The following is a 23,362-nucleotide window of genomic DNA, read 5'->3' as shown; positions in this document are numbered from 1 at the left end:
ACCAGCACCCTGGATGTCTGCTGGCTGTGTGTGAGAGCACACAAGAAGATGAGGGGACGATGGAGAGAAGGCGGGAGGCAAGCAAAAAAAAAAAAAAAAAAAAAAAAAAAAAAAAAAAAAAAAAAAGGGGGGGTTGTTCTGTCCAGTGAATGTCAAGCTGGCAGGAGTGAAAGTGAATCAATGTGTGCCCTGAAAAGAGCCCGGCATTGTTTATGGTGAAAGCCAACTGGACCAGTACATAGACCCGGCGCGGCTTGTTGGGAATTCTGCACCATCCGATCCCAGCCATTCATCCATCCTCTCCTCCACACACCCTCCCGCCGACAACAATGACTGCTGACTGCAGCCCGTTTGCCAGTGACTGATCCTTTGGAAGCTGCGCACAGCCAGCGTGTGTCGGAGTGTGTGTTTGATAAAGGGTAAAAAAAAAATAAAAATGCTGGAATCTTGTGTGTGAGAGAGAGAGAGAGAGAGAGAGAGAGAGAGAGAGAGAGAGAGAGAGAGAGAGAGAGAGGAGTCACGAGCATTTCACTGCGGTGCTCTGCAAAAAGTCAGTGTTCAAAAACAAAAAAAAATTAGGGGTATTTTTATTTGAATTAAGCAAAATTATCTGCCAATAGAACAAGAAAATTCGGCTTGTCAAGACTTTCCAAAACAAGTAAAATTAGCTAACCTCAACGAACCCAAAAATACCTTAAAATAAGTATATTCTCACTAATAACAAGTGCACTTTTCTTGGTAGAAAAAAATAAGAGACCTTTTCGCTCAATATGTTGAAAAATATTCTTAAATGAAGTAAATGCTAGTGCCGTTATCTTGACATAATGATATGCGCTCGGCATCATGATTTTTTTTTTCATGCTTGAAGAAAGAAATTATTACTTTAAGAAAGTAGTTCTATACTTGCGAGTGTTGATGACACAGCTTTGCAACACTTGATATTCTAATTTCAAGCATGTTTTACTCAATATAGGTCATCAGATCTCAGCAACAAGCTGTAATATCTTACTGAGATCATTTAGGACCAAAACCCTTAAAATAAGTAAAACACTCTAACATAAAATCTGCTTAGTGAGAAGAATTATCTTATCAGACGGAAAATAAGCAAATATCACCCTTATTTGAGATATTGAATCTTACTTAGATTTCAGTTTTTGCAGTGTGCTGAAAGCACACATTAGTTAGCCTCCACCAATGCTATCGTACAAAGTCATAATTTAACTTGCATACTACGCAAATATGACATTATTATTACGATATTATTGGCAGATAAATGCTTTAAAATGTAATATCGGAAATGATCGGTATCAGTTTCAAAAAGTACAATTTATGACATTTTAAAACGCGGCTGTGTACACGGACGTAGGGAGAAGTACAGAGCGCCAATAAACCTTAAAGGCACAGCCTTTGCGTGCCGGCCCAGTCACATAATATCTACGGCTTTTCACACACACAAGTGAATGCAAACCATACTTGGTCAACAGCCATACAGGTCACACTGAGGGTGGCCGTATAAACAACTTTAACACTGTTAGAAATATGCGCCACACTGTGAACCCACACCAAACAAGAATGACAAACACATTTCGGGAGAACATGCGCACCGTAACACAACATAAACACAACCGAACACGAATACCTGAATTGATTAACGTGGACCCCGACTTAAACAAGTTGAAAAACTTATTCGGGTGTTACCATTTAGTGGTCAATTGTACGGAATATGCACTGTACTGTGCAATCTACTAATAAAGGTTTCAATCAATCAATCAATCAACAAATACCCAGAACCCCTTGCAGCACTAACTCTTCTGGGACGCTACAATATACACCCCCCGCTAACCCCGCCCACTTCAACCTACTCATGCTCTCTCAGGGAGAACATGTCCCAAATTCCAAGCTGCTGTTTTGAGGCATGTTAAAAAAAATAATGCACTTTGTGACTTCAATAATAAATATGGCAGTGCCATGTTGGCACTTTTTTCCATAACTTGAGTTGCTTTATTTTGGAAAACCTTTAATGCATCCAGCGGCGCATCACAACAAAATTAGGCATAACAATGTGTTAATTCCACGACTGTATGTATCGGTATCGGTTGATATCGGAATTGGTAATTAAGAGTTGGACAATATCGGAATATCTGCAAAAAAAAAGCCATTATCGGACATCTCTAATATAAAATCACCAAAATAATTCCCGAGCGCGGCCACCGCTGCTGCTCACTGCTCCCCTCGCCTCCCAGGGGTTGGAACAAAGGTCAAATGCAGAGGGTAATTTCACCACACCTAGTGTGTGTGTGTGTGTGTGTGTGTGACTACCAGTGGTACTTTAACTTTAACTATCGAGTATTGATTCGCGTCAAATGTGTTGCTTTATTGCCCGTGACGTTGCATCCGGTTGCAGACTAAGCATCGGCTCAAACACTTGGTGAGGAAACGAACACTCAAGCAGCACTCAGAGTGGACTCAGAACAAACTTCCACTAGGCAATGTTGCAATTGCCTGATAGAAAACACTGGAAATCAATTCATGACAAAATACAGTACAGGCCAAAAGTTTGGAGACAGCTTCTCATTCAATGCGTTTTCTTTATGTTCATGACTATTTACATTGTAGATTGTCACTGAAGGCATCAAAACTATGAATGTGGAGTTGTGGACCTAACAAAGGTGAAATAACTGAAAACATGTTTTATATTCTAGTTTCTTCAAAATAGCCACCCTTTGCTCTGATTACTGTTTTGCACACTCTTGGCATTCTCTCGATGAGCTTCAAGAGGTAGTCACCCGGAAGGGTTTTCACTTCACAGGTGTCGTATAGTTTTGATGCCTTCAGTGACAATCTACAATGTAAATAGTCATGAAAATAAAGAAAACACATTTAAATGAGAAGGTGTGTCCAAACTTTTGGCCCGCACTGTATATATATATGTACTGTATATATATATGTACTGTATATGTACTGTATATATATATATGTACTGTATATATATATGTACTGTATATACATAACAGCAACACAAGGAGCAGCAGTCACATACAGGGCCGTAACAAGGATTTGACAAATGCTAAGGTCAAAGATTGATTGTCCAAGAGAAGCTTTGACATTCTGAAATCATGCGTATCGCAGCACCACATAAATAATACAAGCTTTCATTGAGGTAGAACTATCATATATTACCTAACATCTTTGACAATCAGCATGATTTTTGAACCTAAGACCTTCTGCTTTGCATAAAACCTACGAATGACGGCTGCCAAAGAGCTACCGAAACTGAAGGCATTATTCTTTTCCTCTTTGTTCCGGAGGACACGACGTCCACAGTTTCCAAAAACAATTTGAAATGTTGACTCGTGCCAACATGGCACTGCCATATTTATTATTGAAGTCACAAAGTGCATTATTTTTTTTTAACATGCCTCAAAACAGCAGCTTGAGGAGGTTGAGGTGGGCGGGGTTGGGGGGGCGGGTTTGAGGTGTAGGGGGAGGGGGGTAGCGGGTAGCGGGAGTGTATATTGTAGCGTCCCGGAAGAGTTAGCGCTGCAAGGGGTTCTGGGTATTTGTTCTGTTGTGTTCATGTTGGATGTTCTCCCGAAATGTGTTTGTCATTCTTGTTTGGTGTGGGTTCACAGTGTGGCGCATATTTGTAACAGCGTTAAAGTTGTTTATACGTCCACCCTCAGTGTGACCTGTATGGCTGTTGATCAAGTATGCATTGCATTCACTTGTGTGTGTGAAAAGCCGTAGATATTATGTGACTGGGCCGGCACGCAAAGGCAGTGCCTTTAAGGTTTATTGGCGCTCTGTACTTCTCCCTACGCCCGTGTACACAGCGGCGTTTAAAAAGTCATACATTTTACTTTTTGAAACCGATACCGATATTTATGAAACCGATACCGATAATTTCCGATATTACTTTTTAAAGCATTTATCGTCCGATAATATCGGACTGACAATATTATCGGACATCCCTAATTGTAGCTTTATTATGCAGTAGTCCAGGGGTGTCAAACGTACGGCCCGCGGGCCGGATCAGGCCCGCGAACAGGTTTTATCCGGCCCGTGGGATGAGTTTGCTAAGTATAAAAATGAACGGAAATTTTTGAATGAAAGAAACTGCTGTTCTAAATGTGTCCACTAGATGTCACAATAGCAATTTTTTAAATCTTTGTAGATGATGCTACATATGTACAAAATAAACCACATCAGTCGAGGAAAATGAGCAAACTACATAAATAACATCCTGTAATTTGATTTTAATATAATTTTTTTATCTTGATAGATTGAAACTTAACACCAATGAGTTATCACTCTCATTATCACATTTATTCAAAAAGTATAAATAACAACAAATGAAGATAGAATACTATTAACCGCAACATGTAAGTGTAAAAAAACAACAACATTGTTATTTGTACAATTTCAGAATGTGCTTGTTCTATTTTTAAACAAAAAAAACCAATGTGAAGTTGTCTTTATTTTTAAGTTATCATGCCGTGATCTTACCAGTCCGGCCCACTTGGGAGTAGATTTTTCTCCATGTGGCCCCCCATCTAAAATGAGTTTGACACCCCTGCAGTAGTCTGTAGTCGCAATCCCCCCAAATACAACGCCTCCTAGTGGCCGTGAGTGTCACATGAGTGAAAATGGGGCAATTTGATTGGACGCTTATAAGAGCGTAATGACACGCCAAAATAACTATTTGGTACGTACGTCGGTAGAGGGTGATTTTTTTTGTTGTTGTCAGTTTTTTGTCAGTTTTAAATTTCCGGCTTCTCCTTGTTACTATTGTTAGCCATGAATCCCACAAAAAAAAAAAAAGTCTGGGCTTAGTGCAGGGGTGTCAAACTCATTTTGGATCGGGGGCCACATGGAGAAAAATCTACTCCTAAGTGGGCACGATAACTTAAAAATAAAGACAACTTCAGATTGTTTTCTTTGTTTAAAAATGGAACAAGCACATTCTGAAAATATACAAATCATAATGTTGTTGTTTTTTACATGTAGCGGTTAATAGTATTCGATCTTTATTTGTCGTTATTTATACTTTGTGAATAAATCATGTGATAATGTTGACTAGTCAACACATTGGTGTTCATTTTCAATCTATTAAGATAAAAAAAATATATCAAAATCAAATTACAGGATGTTATTTATGTAGTTTGATCATTTACTTTATTTTGTACATATGTAGCATCGTCTACAAAGATACAAATAATTGCTATTGCGACATCTAGTGGACACATTTAGAACAGCAGTTTCTTTCATTCAAAAATTTCATTTAATTTTTATACTTAGCAAACTCATCCCGCGGGCCGGATAAAACCTGTTCGCGGGCCTGATCCGGCCCTCGGGCCGTACGTTTGACATCCCTGGCTTAGTGTGCTGCTTAGTAATCTTATTTTAGATGCTTTTTAAAAAATAAAATAAAAAATCAGCTGTGTAAGTAAGCGCTTGTTTGCCAATTATTCCAGTCCAAGGGTTCTACAGAGAATTAGAATAAATGTACTGCTATGTTACATCATGGAATGCTGATGAAGCGCAAGCGGTGACACATTCAAGCAGTGACAGCTTGCATTCTCGCGTCTCGGCCATCATTCTGCCTCTCTCTCCTCCATCCCTTTCTGCCGCTTCTGCGCCTTTGCCTCTGACCTTTTTCTTTCGCAAAAGATTTTACTCAGCCCCGCCCCGCCAACGCACAGGCAACCACGTGCATCGCCGCCGACCCCCCCGGTTACCAGGGGCAACGAAGATGGAGAGGGACAAGTGGATTCGTCCAAAAAATAAAAATCTGCGGGAACAAAAGAGAGGGCGTGCGGGTGTGTGTGTGCGTGTGTGGTGGTGTGGGGGGTGGTTAGAAGAAAACACACACGCACACCCAAAAACCCTGCTTTAAGATGTACAAATCTATTAAAAGCATCCTTGCTATTGCCATGGCAACCCCACATCACCTAATTTGGTGCTATATAACAGTGATTCTCAAACTGTGGTACGCGTACAACTCGTGGTACACGGGCTCCATCTAGTGCGGGGTACAGAAACCCGCGGCTCTTCAGCGCCGCCCTAGTGGCTCCCTGGACCTCTTTCAGAGATGTGTGAAAATGGAAAAAGATGAGGAAAAAAAATAAAACAAAAATTTGTTTTAATATATTTTCTGTAGGACAACAAACATGACACAAACCTTCCTATTTGTTAGAAACCCCACAGTTTATATTAAACATGCTTCACTGATGAGGGTATTTGGCAAGCACCGTTTTGTCCTACTAATTTCAGTGATCCTTGAACTCATCGTAGTTTGTTTACATGTAAAACTTTCGCCGATGCTGCCACAGAAAGACGTGTTTTATGCCACTCCTTCTTTGTCTCATTTTGTCCACCAAACGTTTTATACTGTGTATGAATGCACAAAGGTGAGTTTGGTTGGTATTATTGACTCGGAGTGCTAATCAGGTATATTTGGTCACTGCATGACAGACAGCAAGCTAATCGATGCATACTTGCTATTGCCATGGCAACCCCACATCACCTAATTTGGTGCTATATAACAGGGATTCTCAAACTGTGGTACACGGGCTCCATCTAGTGCGGGGGTCAGCAAACTCGCAGCTCTTTAGCGCCACCCTAGTGGCTCCCTGGACCTCTTTTAGAGATGTGTGAAAATGGAAAAAGATGAAAAAAAAAAAAGTACATTTTTTGTTTTAACATATTTTCTGTAGGACAACAAACATGACACAAACCTTCCTATTTGTTAGAAACCCCACAGTTTATATTACACATGCTTCACTGATGAGAGTATTTGGCAAGCACCGTTTTGTCCTACTCATTTCAGTGATCCTTGAACTCATCGTAGTTTGTTTACATGTAAAACTTTCGCCGATGCTGCCACAGAAAGACGTGTTTTATGCCACTCCTTCTTCGTCTAATTTTGTCCACCAAACGTTTTATACTGTGTATGAATGCACAAAGGTGAGTTTGGTTGGTATTATTGACTCGGAGTGCTAATAAGGTATATTTGGTCACTGCATGACAGCAAGCTAATCGATGCATACTTGCTATTGCCATGGCAACCCCACATCACCTAATTTGGTGCTATATAACAGGGATTCTCAAACTGTGGTACACGGGCTCCATCTAGTGCGGGGGTCAGCAAACTCGCAGCTCTTTAGCGCCACCCTAGTGGCTCCCTGGACCTCTTTTAGAGATGTGTGAAAATGGAAAAAGATGAAAAAAAAATATGTACATTTTTTGTTTTAACATATTTTCTGTAGGACAACAAACATGACACAAACCTTCCTATTTGTTAGAAACCCCACAGTTTATATTACACATGCTTCACTGATGAGAGTATTTGGCAAGCACCGTTTTGTCCTACTAATTTCAGTGATCCTTGAACTCATCGTTGTTTGTTTACATGTACAACTTTCTCCGATGCTGCTACAGAAAGACATGTTTTATAACACTCCTTCTTTGTCTCATTTTGTCCACCAAACGTTTTATACTGTGCGTGAATGCACAAAGGTCAGTTTTGTTGTATATTATTGACTTTGTTGGAGTGCTAATAAGGTATATTTGGTCACTGCATGACGGCAAGCTAATCGATGCATCCTTGCTATTGCCATGGCAACCCCACATCACCTAATTTGGTGCTATATAACAGTGATTCTCAAACTGTGGTACGCGTACAACTCGTGGTACACGGGCTCCATCTAGTGCGGGGGTCAGCAACCCGCGGCTCTTTAGCGCCGCCCTAGTGGCTCCCTGGACCTCTTTTAGAGATGTGTTAAAATGGAAAAAGATGAGGAAAAAATATTTTATTTTTGGTTTTAATATATTTTCTGTAGGAGGACAAACATGACACAAAACCTTCCTATTTGTTAGAAACCTCACAGTTTATATTAAACATGCTTCACTGATGAGAGTATTTGGCAAGCACCGTTTTGTCCTACTAATTTCAGCGATCCTTGAACTCATCGTAGTTTGTTTACATGTACGACTTTCTCCGATGCTGCTACAGAAAGACGTGTTTTATGCCACTCCTTCTTTGTCTCATTTTGTCCACCAAACGTTTTATACTGTGCGTGAATGCACAAAGGTCAGTTTTGTTGTATATTATTGACTTTGTTGGAGTGCTAATAAGGTATATTTGGTCACTGCATGACGGCAAGCTAATCGATGCATCCTTGCTATTGCCATGGCAACCCCACATCACCTAATTTGGTGCTATATAACAGTGATTCTCAAACTGTGGTACGCGTACAACTCGTGGTACACGGGCTCCATCTAGTGCGGGGGTCAGCAACCCGCGGCTCTTTAGCGCCGCCCTAGTGGCTCCCTGGACCTCTTTTAGAGATGTGTTGAAATGGAAAAAGATGAGGAAAAAATATTTTATTTTTGGTTTGAATATATTTTCTCTAGGAGGACAAACATGACACAAAACCTTCCTATTTGTTAGAAACCTCACAGTTTATATTAAACATGCTTCACTGATGAGAGTATTTGGCAAGCACCGTTTTGTCCTACTAATTTCAGCGATCCTTGAACTCATCGTAGTTTGTTTACATGTACGACTTTCTCCGATGCTGCTACAGAAAGACGTGTTTTATGCCACTCCTTCTTTGTCTCATTTTGTCCACCAAACGTTTTATACTGTGCGTGAATGCACAAAGGTCAGTTTTGTTGTATATTATTGACTTTGTTGGAGTGCTAATAAGGTATATTTGGTCACTGCATGACGGCAAGCTAATTGATGCATCCTTGCTATTGCCATGGCAACCCCACATCACCTAATTTGGTGCTATATAACAGTGATTCTCAAACTGTGGTACGCGTACAACTAGTGGTACACGGGCTCCATCTAGTGCAGGGGTCAGCAACCCGCGGCTCTTTAGCGCCGCCCTAGTGGCTCCCTGTGTCTCTTTTAGAGATGTGTGAAAATGGAAAAAGATGAGGAAAAAAAAATTTTTTTTTTGTTTTAATATATTTTTTGTAGGAGAACAAACATGACACAAACCTTCCTATTTGTTAGAACCCCCACAGTTTATATTATAGAGGTTTATTTAAAATAGGGACAGATACAAAAACATAGACATCTGAAACAGTTATCCAATGTATGCATCGTAGTGTTTGTAGCCAAAGCTAATTCACAACACTTGTCCCCAACAACAACAACAACAACACAGATCCAACATCATTAAAATAGGAAAATAAAAAAATAGAATGAGTCGATAATAATGATAATAATGTTTACACAGTCACCTTCAGGGGACCTCTGACGGTATGGGGACAAAAAAAACAGGTCCCCTAAAGGGAAACCTTTTAAAATGATAGTCAGATCCATTCTATATGCTTCTATATATGGTAGTTGGAGTTGCAGACAACTTCATTACTGCTAAATAGCAGTTTTCAGTAATGTCACAGAAAATGCAGGATTTGCTTTAACATTTAAGTGGTGAAACTTCCTACAAGAGGACAGCTGTAGTGCTGTATTCTAAGGATCATGTCATATTTAATTTGAACTTTTTTAAATTTATTTTTATTTATTTATTTTTTGAAATGGTCCTCAGTAGTCACGTACAAATTTGTGTGAATTATGCAAAAATATTTAAATTTGGTCCCCCATCAACCATATTAACTCTTTTTCCCCAGGGTCCCCAGTAAGAATGACCAGCACATTACTTCATCAATCCAGAGATTTAAAGACGTGTATGAGCTAACTGGGCAGTGGCCATTTTACCTCATTTTTTTGTATGCCTCCACAACCTGTAGAAAGGGTGGTCCCCACAAGTCATGATCAAAAACTTGGTCCCCATTCCAAATGATAACCAGAATGTGTGTGTGTGTGTGTGTGTGTGTGTGTGTGTGTGTGTGTGTGTGTGTGTGTGTGTGTGTGTGTGTGTGTGTGTGTGTGTGTGTGTGTGTGTGTGTGTGCGTGCACGCGCAGGACAGCTACTAGTAAGGACAGTTCACCTAGTACTTTTTTCCTGCGCTTTGTACCCTGCGGCTAATAAAACGGTACAGCTAATTTATAGAATTTTCATCGCTGTTATTGTTTGTACCGTATTTTTCGGAGTATAAGTCGCACCGGCCGAAAATGCATTATAAAGAAGGAAAAAAACATATAAGTCGCACTAGAGTATAAGTCGCATTTTTTGGGGAAATGTATTTGATAAAACCCAACACCAAGAATAGACATTTTAAAGGCAATTTAAAAAAAATAAATAAAGAATAGTGAACAACAGGCTGAATAAGTGTATGTTATATGACGCATAGATAACCAACTGAAGAACATGCCTGGTATGTTAACGTAACATATTATGGTAAGAGTCATTCAAATAACTATAACATATAGAACATGCTATACGTTTACCAAACAATCTGTCACTCCTAATCGCTAAATCCGATTTAAATCTTATACGTCTAGTCTCTTACGTGAATGAGCTAAATAATATTATTTGATATTTTACGGTAATGTGTTAATAATTTCACACATAAGTCGCTCCTGAGTATAAACTATGAAAAAAACTGCGACTTATAGTCCAAAAAATACGGTACTCAGTTTGCTCAGTGCTACATGGCCTTTCTGTTTAGACCAGTGCTTTCAACCGGAAGCACAATTTCCCTTCGTTCTCCTAGCCATCCATGGCGTTTCTACTTATATGGATTCTTCATTCACCACTCAATATACAATATAGCGATGTATAGCAATATAGGTAATCAATTATTACTTTCTACCGTCTCATGTGCGATGTCTGTAGGAGTGTTTCATGCATATTTGTACGTGCTATCGTAACATACTCATGCTAGCATCGTTAGCATTAGCTAATATGCTAACACGATTATGAGTGTCTGTGTTAATGGCATTCTTTTTGTATCGTTTCAGTTTCGTAAACTCACTAAAACATCACCGTGGAGTTTTTGAGTCTGTTTTGGTTGATTGGAGAGATAGCTTCCACAGCTAGTGGGTCCATGGCGATGACTTCTGTTTTGATTAATCAGCTGTTTTACTGCCGAGTTACAGACACAGTTTGGAAACAATTAGGTGTGTAAATAAAAATGTAATAACTATTTCTGTGTAAATAACTCTATCACAACTTATACATCCGCGGCTTATAGTACGGTACGGCTTATATATGGGAAAAATAAGAAGAATGTACAACAAATCTTCTCAACAAAAGAGGAGAAATATAACCTTAGAGGAAAATCTAAGTTAAACATTTGTATGCTCGTACAACACTTAAGACCTTTAGCATATCAGTATGTGGAATTAAATTAAGGAATGGATTAAGCAAGGAAATCCAACAAAGCACCAGTATGATTCAGTTTAAGAGACTGTGTTCACAAAGTACAAATAATTATGATAAACATCTTGAATTATGATAAACATCTTGAATCTGAGATAATGATTATTGATGTATTTAATACTTGTGTACATACTTATGGTATATTGATTTATTTATTATTTAGTTATTATTTATTTGTTCACTGTTCTGTTACAAACAGAGGACAAGGAAATGGGATAAAACTGCTATGGTATGAAAAGGGGTAGGATTAAATAAGCCCTGCTTCTTCCTACTCCTTTTCGGACGTGCTGTAATGAAACGACGGGAACATTTGTGATGCATTACATTGTATCGTATGCATGTTCCAAATAAACTGAACAGAAAAAAATATATATATACACTACCGTTCAAAAGTTTGGGGTCACCCAAACAATTTTGTGGAATAGCCTTCGTTTCTAAGAACAAGAATAGACTGTCGAGTTTCAAATGAAAGTTCTCTTTTTCTGGCCATTTTGAGCGTTTAATTGACCCCACAAATGTGATGCTCCAGAAACTCAATCTGCTCAAAGGAAGGTCAGTTTTGTAGCTTCTGTAACGAGCTAAACTGTTTTCAGATGTGTGAACATGATTGCACAAGGGTTTTCTAATCATCAATTAGCCTTCTGAGTCAATGAGCAAACACATTGTACCATTAGAACACTGGAGTGATAGTTGCTGGAAATGGGCCTCTATACACCTATGTAGATATTGCACCAAAAAGCAGACATTTGCAGCTAGAATAGTCATTTACCACATTAGCAATGTATAGAGTGTATTTCTTTAAAGTTAAGACTAGTTTAAAGTTATCTTCATTGAAAAGTACAGTGCTTTTCCTTCCAAAATAAGGACATTTCAATGTGACCACAAACTTTTGAACGGTAGTGTAGATGTGCTCAATAATCCAGAAAATATGGTAGTTGTTTTGGTTTTGTTAATTAAGGGATAGTTGATCCATTCACCCCTTGTTACCTTTGTTTTATCTACAGTTCTGTATAGCGCTTTACTTTGTGTTTAAAGAGTACTGTCACGACTTGGTCCTTAACGTGGATCGTTTTTCCGAGGTGCAAAGCAACTTGACTGGACACGACGTGCAGGCGAGGACATGTTTAATATTTAAACTCAAAAGGCTCAAAAGGGTATAAACAAAAGCGCTCACAGCGGAGGTAAAAAACTTGACTAGGAAAACAAAAGGCGTGCACAAAGGCGGAGAACTATAGACATTAAACAAAAACTTACTTGACAAGGAACTGTGAACATGGCATGAAGAAGCGTGATGAAAAAGTGTGCAGAGCATAAATGTGGAGCATGAATGTGATGTTGCCAGGAAGACCAACAGAAAATGACAGATTTAAATAGTGACATGATCAGTGAAAACAGGTGCGTGACTCAAAACGTGAAACAGGTGCGTGACAGGACAGGTGAAAACTAATGAGTTGCTATGGAAACAAACAAACAAGGAAGCGCAACCAGGAACTAAAAAGAGTCCAAAAAACAAACACATGGCCAAAACTAAAACATGATCACACAGACATGACAAGTACAAACCTTTATCAAGATATAGACACTTGTGCTTCAATATACACTATATTGTCAAAAGTATTTGGCCACCCATCCAAAATTTGGTGGAGGAGGAATTATAGTGTGGGGTTGTTTTTCAGGAGTTGGGCTTGGCCCCTTAGTTCCAGTGAAAGGAACTTTCAATGCTCCAGGAAAACCAAAACATTTTGGACAATTCAATGCTCCCAACCTTGTGGGAACAGTTTGGAGTGGGCCCCTTCCTCTTCCAACATGACTGTGCACCAGTACACAAAGCAAGGTTCATAAAGACATGGATGACAGAGTCTGATGTGGTTGAACTTGACTGGCCTGCACAGAGTCCTGACCTGAAACCGATAGAACACCTTTGGGATGAATTAAAACGGAGACTGAGAGCCAGGCCTTCTCGACCAACATCAGTGTGTGACCTCACCAATGCGCTTTTGGAAGAATGGTGGAAAATTCCTATAAACACACTCCGCAACCTTGTGGACAGCCTTCCCAGAAGAGTTGAAGTTGTAATAGCTGCAAAAGGTGGACCGACATCATATTGAACACTCTGGGTTAGGAATGGGATGGCACTTCAAGTTCATATGTGAGTCAATATGGCAATATAGTTGTATGAACTTTTCTATTCCCGAACCCTGTTTAAGAACCTATCAAGTTCGTAAATCGAGTTTCCACTGTACTGTATATGGTTAAGCTATTTTTCACAGGTATACATGGTTTGGGTAGCAGCAATCCCATATTTCCACATTCTGCAACCAAACTCCATCCTCCAAATTGTTCCTAAATTCACCCCCACAAACACTATTTTTAGAATGTAAGGGTATATATCACCGGGGGACCTGGCCCCAATCCAACTGTGGAAGCACAACTTAAGGACCAGGATAATTGTGCCTTGCATACAATCAAGCACGGCGGTGGTAGCGAGTGCTGCCGGCACCGGGGAACTGCGGTTCAACATGAATCCCGACATGTACTGTGGCGTCATGGGTGACTTGCCACTCCTGTCACCTCAGGGAACACAACACCACAGTAATTTAACATAAAGTGTATAAACATGTGAATATATGCTTTGCCATGAATGAGGGAAGACGAGCTAATGAAGCAACACTGCAATCATACTATAATAACTGCTGCAGACAAATTATATTAGACTAGACTACACTTCCTTTTTATTGTCATTCAAATTTGAACTTTACAGTACAGATAAGAACAAAATTCCGTTGCATTAGCTCATGGTAGTGCAGGATAAAAAAGCAATAAGTATATAAATAAATAAATAGGTTACTGTACAGATAAATATATTGCAGTTTTTCATATGCATCCACGTTTATGGATGTATGTTATATTGTCTTTTATTTTTTATTTTTTTTATATAATGTCAAAATAATATTTTTAATATCTAATCCCCGACAATAAAACAAGAAAAAGATTATTTTAATCTTGTACTGCAATCAAAGCCATTAAAAGAGCTGCCACACAATTCACACCCACTTTAATACAGCTCTGCCGCCCTCTTGTGTACATGCTTGGAACATTTGTTTTTAGCAGCTTTAATACAAAAAAACAAGTGCAGCACTTTCACAAAAATACTTTTAGTTTTTATATTTTATTTAAAAAATAAATACATAATGTTTAATAAATAATTAATGATATTTTAGGAATTAATTAATTTTATCAAACATACAAAAGTGTACATGCTTGGAACATTTTTTTAGGAGCTTTAATACAAAAAAACAAGTACAGCACTTTCATAAAAATACTTTTACTTTTTATATTTTATTTTTAAAAATAAATACATAATGTTTTAATAAATAATGGATGATATTTTGGAAATTCATTAATTTTATCAAACATACAAAAGTGTACATGCTTGGAACATTTTTTTAGCAGCTTTAATACAAAAAAAACAAGTACAGCACTTTCATAAAAATACTTTTACTTTTTATATTTTATTTAAAAAAATAAATACATAATGTTTTAATAAATAATGGATGATAGTTTGGAAATTAATTAATTTTATCAAACATACAAAAGTGTACATGCTTGGAAAATTTTTATTAGCAGCTTTAATACAAAAAACAAGTACAGCACTTTCATAAAAATACTTTTACTTTTTATATTTTATTTAAAAAAATAAATACATAATGTTTTAATAAATAATGAATGATATTTTGGAAATTAATTAATTTGATCAAACATACTACCACCACCAGGTGTGAATGAATGATGGGTTTTTAACATGTAAAGCGACTTTGGGTACTTAGAAAAGCGCTATATAAATCCCAGGTATTATTATTATTATTATTAAAGTGTACATGCTTGGAAACATTTTTTTTAGCAGCTTTAATACAAAAAACAAGTACAGCACTTTCATAAAAATACCTTTACTTTTTATATTTTATTTAAAGAAAATAAATACATAATGTTTTAATAAATAATGTATGATATTTTGGAAATTAATTAATTTTATCAAACATACAAAAGTGTACATGCTTGGAAATTTTTTTATTAGCAGCTTTAATACAAAAAACAAGTACAGCACTTTCATAAAAATACTTTTACTTTTTATATTTTATTTAAAAAAATAAATACATAATGTTTTAATAAATAATGAATGATATTTTGGAAATTAATTAATTTGATCAAACATACAAAAGTGTACATGTTTGGATTTTTTTTTTTAGCAGCTTTAATACAAAAAACAAGTACAGCACTTTCATAAAAATACTTTTACTTTTTATATTTTATTTAAAAAAATAAATACATAATGTTTTAATAAATAATGGATGATATTTTGGAAATTAATTAATTTTATCAAACATACAAAAGTGTACATGCTTGGAAATTTTTTATTAGCAGCTTTAATACAAAAAACAAGTACATCACTTTCATAAAAATACCTTTACTTTTTATATTTTATTTAAAGAAAATAAATACATAATGTTTTAATAAATAATGAATGATATTTTGGAAATTAATTAATTTGATCAAACATACAAAAGTGTACATGCTTGGAACATTTTTTTTAGCAGCTTTAATACAAAAAACAAGTACAGCACTTTCATAAAAATACTTTTACTTTTTATATTTTATTTAAAAAAATAAATACATAATGTTTTAATAAATAATGAATGATATTTTGGAAATTAATTAATTTGATCAAACATACAAAAGTGTACATGCTTGGAACATTTTTTTTTAGCAGCTTTAATACCAAAAACAAGTACAGCACTTTCATAAAAATACTTTTACTTTCCATCCATCCATTTTCTACCGATTGTCCCTTTTGGGTGGGGTCGCGGGGGGGTGGGGGGTGGGGGGGTGCTGGAGCCTATCTCAGCTGCATTCGGGCGGAAGGCGGGGTACACCCTGGACAAGACGCCACCTCATCGCAGGGCCAACACAGATAGACAGACAACATTCACACTCACATTCACACACTAGGGCCAATTTAGTGTTGCCAATCAACCAACTTTTTATATTTTATTAAAAAAATAAATACATAATTTACTTAAGAGTGTTTTAATAAATAATGAATGATATTTTTGGAAATTAATTAATTTGATCAAACATACAAAAGCATGTCTTGAGAGTGTTTTAACAAATAATGAATGAATGACACTAACAGCATTTAAAGAATTGCAGACAAACTAAATACCACAATATAGTGACTACTATGTCATTTTCTGCACCTGCAGGTGAGGGGGGGGTTATTTATAAATACTTTATATAATGCATGGTGAATGGCATCTGCTTGTACGTTAGGTAGTCTATAACATTGTAATCATTTATAACATAGAAAGCATATGTTGTACATCATATCATGTTATGCAGACTGCCAGGCTTTAAAATACATGGCTCATCTTAAGTGTAATAGCTACATTTGGCCAGTAGATAGCAGCATCAGTCAGGTTACAGTATCTCCTAATAGACATACCAAAAAGAATGCATTTTTTTACATTTCTGTTTAAATTCATTGCATTTAGTTCATCCTGCCCATGGTCATCTGCGTTAAACTGTTGTGTGGACCAGTACACATTTTCAAAAAGAGTCACAAAGACGGCCTGGAAAAAAGTGATTCTTTTTGACAGTTTTCACTTATTATTATTATTGCTCTCCATTACCGCATATACAGTCGTTTTCAAAAGTCTACATACAATGTTTGTTTCATCTGACATCACATGGACAAAGATAAGACCTTCTGGAGGAAAGTTTTGTGGTTCAGATGAAACAAAAATGGAGCTGTTTGGCCACAATACCCAGCAATATGTTTGGAGGAGAAAAGGTGAGGCCTTTAATCTCAGGAACACTAAGCCTACTGTCAAGCATGGTGGTGGTAGTATTATGCTCTGGGCCTGTTTTGCTGCCAATGGAACTAGTGCTTTACAGAGAGTAAATGGGACAATGAAAAAGGAGGATTACCACCAAATTCTTCAGGACAACCTAAAATCATCAGCCCGGAGGTTGGGTCTTGGGCGCAGTTGGGTGTTCCAACAGGACAATGACCCCAAACACACGTCAAAAGTGGTAAAGGAATGGCTAAATCAGGCTAGAATTAAGGTTTTAGAATGGCCTTCCCAAAGTCCTGACTTAAACGTGTGGACAATGCTAAAGAAACAAGTCCATGTCAGAAAACCAACACATTTAGCTGAATTGCACCAATTTTGTCAAGAGGAGTGGTCAAAAACTCAACCAGAAGCGTGTGGATGGCTACCAAAAGCGCCTTATTGCAGTGAAACTTGCCAAGGGACATGTAAATATTAACATTGCTGTATGTATACTTTTGACCCAGCAGATTTGCTCACATTTTCAGTAGACCCATAATAAATTCATAAAAGAATCAAACTTCTTGATTGTTTTTTGTGACCAACAAGTATGTGCTCCAATCACTCTATCACAAAAAAATAGGAGTTGTAGAAATGATTGGAAACTCAAGACAGCCATGACATTATGTCCTTTACATAAAAACCCCGTTTCCATATGAGTTGGGAAATTGTGTTAGATGTAAATATAAACGGAATACAATGATTTGCAAATCATTTTCAACCCATATTCAGTTGAATATGCTACAAAACAACATATTTGATGTTCAAATTGATAAACATTTTTTCTTTTGCAAATAATCATTAACTTTAGAATTTGATGCCAGCAACACGTGACAAAAAAGTTTGGAAAGGTGGCAATAAATACTGATAAAGTTGAGGAATGCTCATCAAACACTTATTTGGAACATCCCACAGGTGAACAGGCAAATTGGGAACAGGTGGGTGCCATGATTGGGTATAAAAGTAGATTCCATGAAATGCTCAGTCATTCACAAACAAGGATGGGGCGAGGGTCACCACTTTGTCAACAAATGCGTGAGCAAATTGTTGAACAGTTTAAGAAAAACCTTTCTCAACCAGCTATTGCAAGGAATTTAGGGATTTCATCATCTACGGTCCGTAATATCATCAAAGGGTTCAGAGAATCTGGAGAAATCACTGCACGTAAGCAGCAAAGCCCGTGACCTTCGATCCCTCAGGCTGTACTGCATCAACAAGCGACATCAGTGTGTAAAGGATATCACCACATGGGCTCAGGAACACTTCAGAAACCCACTGTCAGTAACTACAGTTGGTCGCTACATCTGTAAGTGCAAGTTAAAACTCTCCTATGCAAGGCGAAAACCGTTTATCAACAACACCCAGAAACGCCGTCGGCTTTGCTGGGCCTGAGCTCATCTAAGATGGACTGATACAAAGTGGAAAAGTGTTCTGTGGTCTGACGAGTCCACATTTCAAATTGTTTTTGGAAACTGTGGACGTCGTGTCCTCCGGACCAAAGAGGAAAGGAACCATCCGGATTGTCATAGGCGCAAAGTGTAAAAGCCAGCATCTGTGATGGTATGGGGGTGTATTAGTGCCCAAGACATGGGTAACTTACACATCTGTGAAGGCGCCATTAATGCTGAAAGGTACATACAGCTTTTGGAGCAACATATATTGCCATCCAAGCAACGTTACCATGGACGCCCCTGCTTATTTCAGCAAGACAATGCCAAGCCACGTGTTACATCAACGTGGCTTCATAGTAAAAGAGTGCGGGTACTAGACTGGCCTGCCTGTAGACCAGACCTGTCTCCCATTGAAAATGTGTGGCGCATTATGAAGCCTAAAATACCACAACGGAGACCCCCGGACTGTTGAACAACTTAAGCTGTACATCAAGCAAGAATGGGAAAGAATTCCACCTGAGAAGCTTCAAAAATGTGTCTCCTCAGTTCCCAAACGTTTACTGAGTGTTGTTAAAAGGAAAGGCCATGTAACACAGTGGTGAACATGCCCTTTCCCAACTACTTTGGCACGTGTTGCAGCCATGAAATTCTAAGTTAATTATTTGCACAAAAAAAAAAAAGTTTATGAGTTTGAACATCAAATATCTTGTCTTTGTAGTGCATTCAATTGAATATGGGTTGAAAAGGATTTGCAAATCATTGTATTCCGTTTATATTTACATCTAACACAATTTCCCAACTCATATGGAAACGGGGTTTGTAATAATATCATATATTTACATTTATAGCTTGTCTATTTCTCTCTCGCTCTGTGGCGGAGAAACATGCCAGCGAGCACAGCTGCCATCGTGACCCTGACGGGCCCTCTTGTGTCCCCAACAAAGGGTCAAAGATTGAATCCCCTCGCCCTTTTCTGGCCTAAATTACATGAGCTGCCAAAATGGCAGATAAAACTGCGACTGCTTCGTGAATAATCAAGGACAAATAGGTAAATAGGGGGCACGTTTTTACGCACTGAATATGAGCTACACAAATCACCCACAAATCTCATTATTAGTTTGCATTGTGCTTCTGCATTTTTTAATGTGTAATTTATTGATTTGTCAATGTCATATTGTATCATTCATTTTTTCATTTATTGATTTCCGTACATGATTTTGTATTATTATTATTAGTTTTAACTAAGGTTGTGCGGTATACCGGTATTAGTATAGTACCGCAGTACTAATAATCATATTCGGTACTATACCGCCTCTGAAAAGTACTGGTCCGCCACTAGTGGATCTACACCTAACATCCACTGTAATGATACCAAGTACAGGAGCGCATCTAGACGATACTACTATGATTACGTAAATATTTTTTGGCATCAAAACATCTTCTTTAGTTTTGTTTTTATTTATATTATGTTGATAAGCTAAGGAAATACTGTACATCCCTGGACAAATGAGGACTTTGAATATGACCAATGTATGATCCTGTAACGACTTGGTATCGGATTGATACCCAAATTTGTGGTATCATCCAAAACTAATGTAAAGTATCAAACAACAGAATAATAAGTGATTATTACATTTTAACAGAAGTGTAAATAGAACATGTTGAAAGAGAAAGTAAGCAGATATTAACAGTAAATGAAGAAGTAGATTAATAATTAATTTTCTATCACTTGTCCTTAATATATTTGACAAAATAATAGAATGATAAATGACACAATATGTTACTGCATATGTCAGCAGACTAAATTAGGAGCCTTTGTTTGCTTACTTACTAATAAAAGACAAGTTGTCTTGTATGTTCACTATTTTATTTAAGGACAAACCTGCAAAAAGAAACATATGTTTAATGTACCCTATGATTTTTTGTTAAAAAAACGCCAATAATGCAATTTTTTGTGGTCCCCTTTATTTAGAAAAGTACCGAAAAGTATCGAAATAATTTTGGTACCGGTACCATTTGTTTTAGTTACCATGGTTGCTTATCATTTTCACCTGGCTCTGATTGGTGTTCGGGACGCTCACCTGCTCCCCGAGCACTAATCTGAGGCAGGTGAAAATAATAAGCAACCATAATAACTAAAACAAACTCAAGGGTGCACTAAACAGGAACTGAGGGAGTCCAAAACTAACCGAAAATACCAAAAACATGATCCGGGCCACGGATCATGACAGGGATTAGTGTTCGGGGAACAGGTGAGCGTCCCGAACACCAATCAGAGGCAGGTGAAAATAATAAGCAACCATGGTAACTAAAACAAACTCAAGGGTGCACAAAACAGGAACTGAGGGAGTCCAAAACTAACCGAAAATACCAAAACATGATCCGGGCCACGGATCATGACAGGAAATAGTGCCTCTGATTAGTGCTTGGGGAACAGGTGAGCGTCCCCAACACCAATCAGAGGCAGGTGAAAATAATATTATTGTACTTTTTAAATTAATTGTAATCATTACCATTAGCAGTAGTATTATTATCGTAGTAACGTGCATATTTAAGCACTTTATTTCATCTTTATTTATAGAAGATAATCAATTTAATGTATAATTATTACTTCTTTTTTTTTTTTAAGTATGCACACACCAAACTAATTGTTGTTGTTTTTTTTGTTTTTTTTTTACACATACTATCTTTAAAAGCCTACTGAAATTAATTTTTTTAATTTAAACGGGGATAGCAGATCCATTCTATGTGTCATACTTGATCATTTCGCGATATTGCCATATTTTTGCTGAAAGGATTTAGTAGAGAACAACGACAATAAAGTTCGCAACTTTTGGTCTCTGATAAAAAAAAGCCTTGCCTCTACCGGAAGTAGCGTGACGTAGTCAGTTGTTCGCCTCCTCATATTTTCCTATTGTTTTCAACGCAGCTAGAGCGATTCGGACCGAGAAAGCGACGATTACCCCATTAATTTGAGCGAGGATGAAAGATTCGTGGATGAGGAACGTTAGAGTGAAGGACTAGAATGCAGTTAGTAACATATCTTTTTTCGCTCTGACCGTAAGTTAGGTACAAGCTGGCTCATTGGATTCCACACTCTCTCCTTTTTCTATTGTGGATCACGGATTTGTATTTTAAACCACCTCGGATACTATATCCTCTTGAAAATGAGAGTCGAGAACGCGAAATGGACATTCACAGTGACTTTTATCTCCACGATAATATATTGGCGAAGCTCTTTAGCTACTGAGCTAACGTGATAGCATCTGGCTCAAATGCAGATAGAAACAAAATAAATAAATCCCTGACTGGAAGGATAGACAGAAGATCAACAATACTATTAAACCATGTACATGTAACTACACGGTTAATAATTCTCAGCCTGGCAAAGCTTAACAATGCTGTTGCTAACGACGCTGAAGCTAACTCAGCAACCGGACCTCACAGAGCTATGATAAAAACATTAGCGCTCCACCTACGCCAGCCAGCCCTCATCTGCTCATCAACACCCGTGCTCACCTGCGTTCCAGCGATCGACGGCGCGACGAAGGACTTCACCCGATCATCCGTGCGGTTGGCGGCTAGCTCGGCTAGCGCGTCTGCTATCCAAGTAAGTCCTCCTTGTTGTGTTGCTACAGCCAGCCGCTAATACACCGATCCCACCTGCAACTTTCTTCTTTGCAGTCTCCATTGTTCATTAAAGAAATTACAAAAAGATTCACCAACGCAGATGTCCAGAATACTGTGGAATTATGAGATGAAAACAGAGCTTTTTGTATTGTTTTCAATGGGGTACCGATACTTCTGTTTCACTGGCTACGTCACGCGCATATGTCATCATCCAAAGCCGTTTTCAACTGGAAGTTTAGCGGGAAATTTAAAATTGCACTTTATAAGTTAACCCGGCCGTATTGGCATGTGTTGCAATGTTAAGATTTCATCATTGATATATAAACTATCAGACTGCGTGGTCGGTAGTAGTGGGTTTCAGTGGGCCTTTAATATAAATGACTGAACTAACATACAGTACAGCTTACAGGTCACATTATTATGATTTTTTAAATTGTTTAATTGCTGTTATTTAAATATGTTTACATTCTGTATACACTGTACTGCATATACCGAATGAGGTAGAAGGAATAATGGGGTGAAAAATAACTACATATTAAAATCCATTTGTCCTGATTCACCTGACATGTTCGGCAAGAATATTGCAATTTCCCAGGCATTATGAGTCAGGGGCAGCATGCCTCCGCTGGAATAATGACTAAGTAAAGCTGAACTTCAGGGAGTCTTCCCTTGCCAAGGAGAGAAGTAATATTATACATAGACCCTGGGCTTGGATCCATTAGTGCATCCTTTGAAGCTTGTATGAAAAGTAGCCGAGAGGGCGCATGAATATACTTTTAAGCATATTCCACATACTTTTGGCCTTTATCAAGTGATATTAAAAAAAAAAGTTGTATTTATGTCTTATATGTATTACGTAGCAGTATTTGTCTTATTTTGTATTACTATGTTGTGGCAATCGATAAAGATATTCACCGTTTCCGGGTTAAGGGTAAACAATGGAAACATTGCCGCGACAACTTTTAGATGCACTTCACCTCTAACTCCTTCCTCGTCAATACCACGTCTCCACATTGGTGAGCCTTTTGACGTGAGTGGTGTCAAAAGACGACAGCGGCACATAGCAGTGCCGCCACGCCCCTTAATGCTAACAAGACCGCGGTCAAGCATAGCGGCTAAATGCGAAGCGGAGAAGAACTCTGTTGATTCACGA

At 37.8% G+C, this 23,362-nt stretch overlaps 1 protein-coding gene across 1 annotated transcript in view; it reads right to left on the bottom strand.

The window, feature by feature from the left end:
• Positions 1–23,362, bottom strand: part of pde4d (phosphodiesterase 4D, cAMP-specific) — a 422,736-nt gene that overhangs the window by 272,497 nt on the left and 126,877 nt on the right. The window lies entirely within an intron of this gene.

Source organism: Entelurus aequoreus, linkage group LG17 (genome assembly GCF_033978785.1).
Source record: "Entelurus aequoreus isolate RoL-2023_Sb linkage group LG17, RoL_Eaeq_v1.1, whole genome shotgun sequence".
NCBI classification, from domain to species: Eukaryota; Metazoa; Chordata; class Actinopteri; order Syngnathiformes; family Syngnathidae; genus Entelurus; species Entelurus aequoreus.
Note: the sequence above shows the minus strand (reverse complement) of the source record. Positions and strands in the feature narration are given on the sequence as shown.